Source organism: Sander vitreus, chromosome 1 (assembly GCF_031162955.1).
Source record: "Sander vitreus isolate 19-12246 chromosome 1, sanVit1, whole genome shotgun sequence".
Taxonomy (NCBI): Eukaryota; Metazoa; Chordata; class Actinopteri; order Perciformes; family Percidae; genus Sander; species Sander vitreus.
Window position 1 is genome coordinate 16,373,593 of NC_135855.1, and position 7,988 is coordinate 16,381,580.

A 7,988-nucleotide genomic window follows, 5' to 3' on the forward strand; every position below is an offset into this window, starting at 1 on the left:
GTTCTAGTTTATCTAAATCACACAAACCAGCACAGAGATATAATTTCACAGTACTGAAAAGATACATCCTTATCCCCTACTAGTGTATGCATACAATACTACTAGTGTATGCATTCTTACACAGAAAGATGCCTGCCTATTTTGTGTTCAATTAAAGGTTGTACCTTAAAGGTTTTTGCAAAGATGAAATTAAATATTTTTAAATGACTATAACTGCTACTTCATACTAATTTCAAGTGTTATTTTAAAGCTGAAAAGAAATTGAACTGTTCACAGTTTGCCCTTTCTATAGGAGGAAATGTCTGTGAATCAGCTCTTAAATAAACTATCAACTTAAATCCACAGTAGTGAAATTACGGTTAGTTTAGCAGATCCTAAAGGTAGCGGTTCATAACTCAAAACTGCTGATTTGTATTCTCTATTATTTAATGTTATCTGAATGCCCAGTAAATATTTATATTTAAAGAGATATTTTGCTGATTTAAATCAAACTCTGTGTCATGGCAGTGTGGTCAGTGGCAGCGGAAGTCTGCTGAGATGTGCTTGGCAGACCTCGGTTGCTCCGAGCTCCGTGCACTAGCGACACGGAAGGAAGCCAAACACCGTTCATCTAAACACACTGCCCACACAAAGATGACACAGAGATGCATTAAAATCAGCAAAGTATACATGTAATACCAGAAAACCCAAGGGTTAGCCACCCCACATTCTAAGGGTAACAGAAAATATTGTTAAAATGAAGAATCAACATCCCAAAACATGGATATTAGAACATAAAATGAGCAACGTAGCCTAGATTTGAATAGATAGATACTTTATTGATCCCCAAGGGGAAATTCAAGGTCCCAGTAGCTTACAGACATCACACACAACATACACATACATCATAAACAGGATGATAAAATAAAAAATCCACATGAATGTACGAAGAGATGTATAAGCATGAGACGCTTACAGTGACCGGGCAGAGACTGACCCTGTGATTAAGTATGAGGGTGTGTGTCATGGTGGTAATGCAAATAGGTCCAATAGTGCAAGGATACGCCATGTGGCCATCATCCAGGTTCAGTGAGCTAAGGCAGATAAGATGAATGCGTAGTATCTAATGGTGCATCAGTCCAACTTTTTCTCTCCCAAATTCTGATACTTGAACTTTTGGTATCTGGCGATAATGAGTTCCAATCAATATTGGTGCTCTCCTTTACATTTGAGAAGTACAGCCAGTAGGAAGATAAACAGACATATAGATAGAGATAACATCATCACTTTGACTGCAGAATTTGGGGAAAAATTGGTTGAAAATTGCAAATAGAAAACCGAAGCAAACTAAGAACAGTGAATGTGCAGCATTTGTTTTTTTATTTGTGGCACTCTTTAAACCACTTATGTTTATTTTTTTTATTTGCATCTTTTTTTTCTTCTCTATTTTACAAAATGCCTATGTTTCATCAAAAGTTGTGAAGATGTTTTCTTCATTTGCTTGTGTTTTCACTGTCACTGAATAAAAGCTACTGAAATTGCTTCTAATCTGCCAATTAAAGAGAGAAATGTGACCCAGTAGATTAGTTTTAATTACAGGCATATGACCTTTGCGAAGCATGACAAAGTTCAAAAGGAGGCTAATAGTTAAATGAGCAGTTCATCAGCGCTGATTAAGATGATGGGATGACAAGATAATCCAGAGGTGGCGCGGTCATTAACAGTGGCCAAAGAACAGCAAATTAGCTGATTGAACAACTTTCCGTCCCACCAATGCCAAGCAGGCAGAAGGGAGGGGCTTCATGAGTGATGGATGAGGAGGCGTGGAGGAAGTGTTTATGTCGCTTGCCAGTAGAGTTGTCACTGAATGAGTGAAGTGTCTTCATCAATTTGGAGCCATTACCATGTCAAAAGGAGAGGATGGTGCTTGAAGGAGGGGAACAGATTGGGGGAGGAGAGAAGCAGAAAGGCCATCTGCATACAAGCCTATTCATTTTCACACACACACACACACACACACACACACACACTCCACCAGCCCCTCCCTTCAGGCAGGCCAGTTTACCGTAAGCCCGTTTAATTTTCCTGAAATAGGGCTGTGACAGCTGTGTCATGCTGATGAGAAGGTGCTGAGAAGAGTGGCAGTCTGTCACATCTCATCTATCTCAGCTCTGATACTGCTGAACCTCCTCTCCCTAATCTCTTCTACTTCTTCTGCCTTCATCTCCACCATGGCTCTTCATTCTTCCTTCTGAGATGTCAAACCTTCTTCCTCAAATAAACGCAGCAGTCCCAGGCTGTTAAACTGATGTAGGGGAGGGGCATTGATTGACGGTGGAAAAGGACAAAAGTAATAACTGGGAGATGTTTTTTATTTCACCTGCATTGATTGTTATAGGTCCCTTTATCATCTGACCCAGCTCAATTATGCCAATTGGATAGTGCAGTGACACTGTGAGGTTGCGAGGGACAGTAAAATGAAACACAGAAAGCAAAAGGGAAATTAAAGCGTGTGTGTGTGTGTGTGTGTGTGTGTGTGTGTGTGTGTGTGTGTGTTTGTAGGGTGGAGTAAAAATGGGGTAGATGAGTGTAGAAATGGCTTGTTGGTGGAATTAGTATGTATTACTCTGCAGAGAGAAGGACAACAATTTAAATGTTAGTGATGTCATTTCCACCTGTCAGTCATGTCAGGGTGCGATGAATGTGGAGCCATTACATAAATGAGATGTTGACGCGACCCTCTGTTTGCATGCATGCAGACACACGCACACACTTGTATCTCTTCAGCTTTATGTAAATAGAATACAAATCTAGCAACTGTCCTGAATCCAGTGTGTCTGCTGTTAGAAGAAACACCTTTGTCGGTCACATCCAGAAGGTCCAACAGAAACCAATGTAAATTGAATTTGTCTTTTTGTTGTTGGTGTTTTTTAAATCAAATTAATATAAAAATGCAAGTTGCTGGGATTGCCTACAACATTACTTATCTTGATGTTTTCAAATACACAACAACACTTAAGATATTCTTTTGTTGTGTCCTGGCTGCAGTGCTGCGTTGCCGATGTGTGGAAGAGGAACTTTGCCGACACTGTTTCTTGATTATAAAAAGGTTTATTACATCAAATAATTCAGCATTAATTTACAAGCTTCTGCAGGAGCTCGGAGAGGTGACCAACCCAATCTTCAAATATTGTCGCTCTCCCATTCTGCTGTTAAAACATGGTATTTATCTGTGCATTTTGTAACCTAAAGTGGGGGTGTGAGTATCTGCTTGGAGTAGGGAACTGACCATTTAAGGCCCCATACATGGTATAGCTCCAACAAAATATCTTCTGTCTTAGGGGGCCCCCTTCTAATGTTAACAGTTTCCAAATGTTTCAGCAACAGTACGGTAAAGTTCATAGGAATTCCCTTATATGGCAAACCTTAAGTCAAAGTTGTAAATCTTCAGACACCACACTTTCATTTCTACATAATGCAATCAAATGTGTTGCAAATATTATTTTTTGGCGCATTTGCCTTAATTTAAATTGGCCCCTAAAACTTGTGTTGTTTTTTGTAATTTCCCACATTTCCCAGAACACCTTTCAACAAACCCCAGAGACCATTCCTGAAGTAGTTGTGTTGTATGTTCATTGGACAAGAGCAGGGAGACATTAGCAGATGCAATTTAAACCAATGATACCTTAAACCAAGGCCTGAATGAGTTTCATGTAGACCAAAACAGTCTTATGGTTGTCCTACCCGATAAGTATTTTTGCTACTACAAATAGTTACACATAGTTAACATGTACGCTCCTTCTGCCACTCTCCTTGCTACTGTTTTATCTTCAGCTGACTGAGATTAATCATAATGCCGGCATTCCAAAAGTGTTTTTCTCTGCCCTCCACACTTCAAGGCGTCCCATACTGGCAAGAGCTAATGCGGTACACCCGCTGTCATAGTTATAGCATAGTAAGAGCAAGCAACAGCTGCAATTTACAGTGTTTTGTTTTTATTGCATTGTAGAGCGTAAACATGTAATTTCCCCTTGGGGATCATTAAAGGATGTCTTCTTCTTCTTCTTAGTATATGGGAGAAATTAATTATCTCCCTTTTTGCTTTTTTGTCAACACTGTTTATTGCTTTTGTTAATTTTAGTTTTTCAAACATTTTCAGAACCTCAACATTCTAAGGTGAAGGAAAAACATTCTCAGCAAATATTAATAAGTAGTTAAAGGAATAAAACTTGACGAAATTAGAATGAAAGAATATATAATCTCAAATCAGTTTATCATCCTCCTCCCTTTTTGCAAACGAGCACCCAAATATCTTGAAGTGACAACAATTGCACCAAAACTTGTCAGATCATCGACACCTACATACTGTATGTACCTATGTCATGATTTTTACCTCATACAAATCCTCAGCTTTAACCAGTGTCAAGACATGTTATTAATGCACTCACTTGAATTTTAATATCTTTACATTTTAATGCAATTATAGTATGTTTGGCCTGTAAAAAAATAATACATGATATATATATATATATATATATATATATATATATATATATATATATATATATAATGCATTAAGGTATATATACAGTAATTCATATAATTTACTGCATTACATCTAATACAGCTGCCAGGAATATAAGTCCTGATCAGCCATTTATACAGTGATGGTTTTTATCTGGTCTAATAGTCTGGGTTTGGGCATGATCTTCATTGCAGATAGATAATAAAGTTTTCCTTAGAACCTGTTAGTAATGAACACACTATTTATCTGCCTTATTATGATTGACTGTGACTGATGGAGAAATCATTTGACATTTATCACCGACGTGTGAGATAGTTAAACATTTTTGTGCTAGTGAACTTTGTGTTGATAAAATGGTAGCTGCACTTCCAGTATTATTAAAACAGTTAAGGCTGGATTTCTGTGAAAGTTCATGTGTACCCTTCACAAACAGTGAATGGAGCCGCTGTGACCACGCCTCAGCCTGGGACTGCATTAATGATGCCAGCCGCTCTGATGCTGTCAGCCAGACAGATTACCCTGCTCTTAACCCACTTTTGAACTCAGTGGGCCACACAAAAGCCAACTGTGTGCCTTCACACCAGTACAAACACTTATTCACACTAATGCTACTTTATTCACTGTTATTACTTCACAAGTGAAGGAAGGACACATTTATTGTGAGTCAGCATTACGATTATATGCCACCAGCACTGAAAACAGGCTGGATTAGAAAAGGTTAACAGCTCAGTGAAAGCATATAGAGTTGAAAGGAGAAAAGCATCATCATCATATGTCGATTAGCTCAACAGCCCTGGGAACGCAAATACAGTTATAACGACAAAAAAACTAAAATCTATCGATGTGGGAAGAGAATTACACAGTTGAACACAATGTTCCTGTTTTTCTTTGAATTTAAATCGATTTGCTGCTTTGTGGCCACAATTTGTAAGAAGAAGACCGTTTCACCGCTGTATTCTTACACAGTATCAGACTACATATATGGTTTATGTAGTAAAATAATTTTAACAAACACAAACAAGGGGACAAGGGTCTGTGAGGCTGTATGTAGGCACAGCGGTGCTTTGAGCTAAATGCTAACGTCAGGATGCTAACATGTTCACTGACGGTGCCTACATGCTGGAAGGTCAGAGTCTCTCCTGCTGGAGGAGGGGAGGTGGTCTGTGTAGGTGTGGGTGGTAAGGTGGAGGGGGGATTTAATTAGAGCGAGTGCCTGCATCCCCCTTGGGTCCTCTGCTCTGTATTACTACTTGCTGCCAAGGGTTAACTGGCCTGATAAATGGGATCAGTCACACTTGTACACACACACACACACACACACACACACACACACACACACACACACACACACACACACACACACACACCTGTGTCATAGAGAGGGAATGACTAAGGCCTGTATGATTCTAGCAAAATTGGTAAAGATACAAATGTTGAAATAGCACGTGGCTTACACATTGGTCTGATCTGCTGCACTTAGACAAACACACTGTAACAGCGACATCAAGTTTAGCAGAAGTCTTATTCGTGATTTGGCTTAAACGATTGCTTGTTGAGTGTTCGATTGGTCAGATGCGTCTGCTTTTATGTTTAAAAGCGACATGGCCAATGTCGATTGGTCGCTCTCTCCACCTCCAGACTGAAATATATCAACCACTACTGGATATGAATTTGGTACAGACATGCATGGTCCCCAGAAGATTAATCACACTGCATTTGGTGATCTCTCTCTGACTTTTCTTCTAACGACACCATTAAGTTAAGACTTTTTGACTTTTAGGGAAATATCTCGACAACTGTTGGATGGATTTTGTACAGATTTATGTCTCCCTCAGGATGAATTGTAATAACTTGTGTTATCCCCTGACCCTCATCTAGCATCATCATCAGGTCAAAATTATTATTGTCCACTAATTTGGTTTATGATTCAGTCTATAGCATATAGCCTATTTGCAGCCTGTGTGACATTCACATTTTATAGTGTTTACTGCATGTCTTTGCCACCGGGAAAACCAAAAGAGAAAAGTATCCTGTATCTGCCAAACTATATATTAGGTTTATATATATGTATTATTATTATTATATATTTTTTTGTGACTTTCATAAGTTCCCTTCCTGCAAGGTGTAACACACCTCAGTGAAGGAAAGTATGTTGGGTGATACGCCGCCAGTGTGTGTTTTTTCATAAATCTTTCGTCTTAATCAAAGCGGAGGCTGTGTCCATTAATAACCCAGTGTGGTTGGCCTGATGACAGAACACAATGCACCTAATGGAACAATTTATTTCCATAATGCTGCATTGTCAGGGCAAGCGCACAGCTTCAGGGAGGGGGAACAGGAGAGTGAGGGAGCCGGTGCAAGAAAACAGAGAGGACAATGAAGGACATTAAAAGGCACAGTTTTTAAAACATTAGTGGGTACATACATATTCATATTTAATGGTAGGATGTGTCGACAGAATGAAGATGAACTAGGATCTTGTATTTTTACATGTTCATGTTTCTACCATGTTAATCCAAAATCCTGGAAGCAACCGTACAACAATAAACCCAAAGAGCCGGTGTCCTTCAGTGGTAGCTATTCCAAAATTACAACACTTAACTCACTAAATATAAACTTAACCCAACCTTTAGTGACATTTTAACTTCAGACATGGGACATACACTGAGCACCTATCATACTACAGGGGACTTTCTCAGGCCAGGGTAAAACACCTGTTGACCCCGAGGTTCACTGCTTCAATAGAATCTCACAGAAATGTAATCACATAGAGAACAATAATAAACAAGACTTTTGGCTTTTGAATTTTTTTCTCCCATGTCTTGGCAATCACGGGGAAACAAAAATGAACACTAACTACTTAGATCCCAGAAAGCAAGATGTCTTTCTTCTGACATCACTTCATGTCCATTTCCCTGTCAAAAAGTCACATAAAATATGTAAAAACACTGTAAAAAACTATCATCTTCAACCCCAGAGGGTTAACTCAACAACTCCTTCGAATTTAACGGCAAATATGTAATTTGTCCATGCCCTGTAGAGCCATGTCATCATGGTTACATTATGTAATAACCACGTTGGTAAGGCATGGCAAGGCAGCTTTATATAGCACATTTCAGCAACAAGACACCTTAAAGTGCTTTACATAAAACATTAAAAAGCAATTTAAAACAATTTAAAACATTTATATAAATACAGCTACCATGGAATTAGACAGGAATACAATACAAGAATATACAGTAAGTTACAGTGCAGTGTACGAAATGAACAATTGGAACAGTTGAAGTTCGGGAACAATCGTCATGGTTAAAGAGAAAAACCAAGTTGACATGCGATAGGAAACAGGAGAAAAACAGCAGTCTCTTGTGTTAAAGGTCCAATGTGTAGGAATTTCTCCCATCTAGCGTTGAGATCATATATCACAATCAACTCTCTCGTGCCACTCAGTTCAAAGTACGTATTACAGCTACGGTAGCCTTCACGC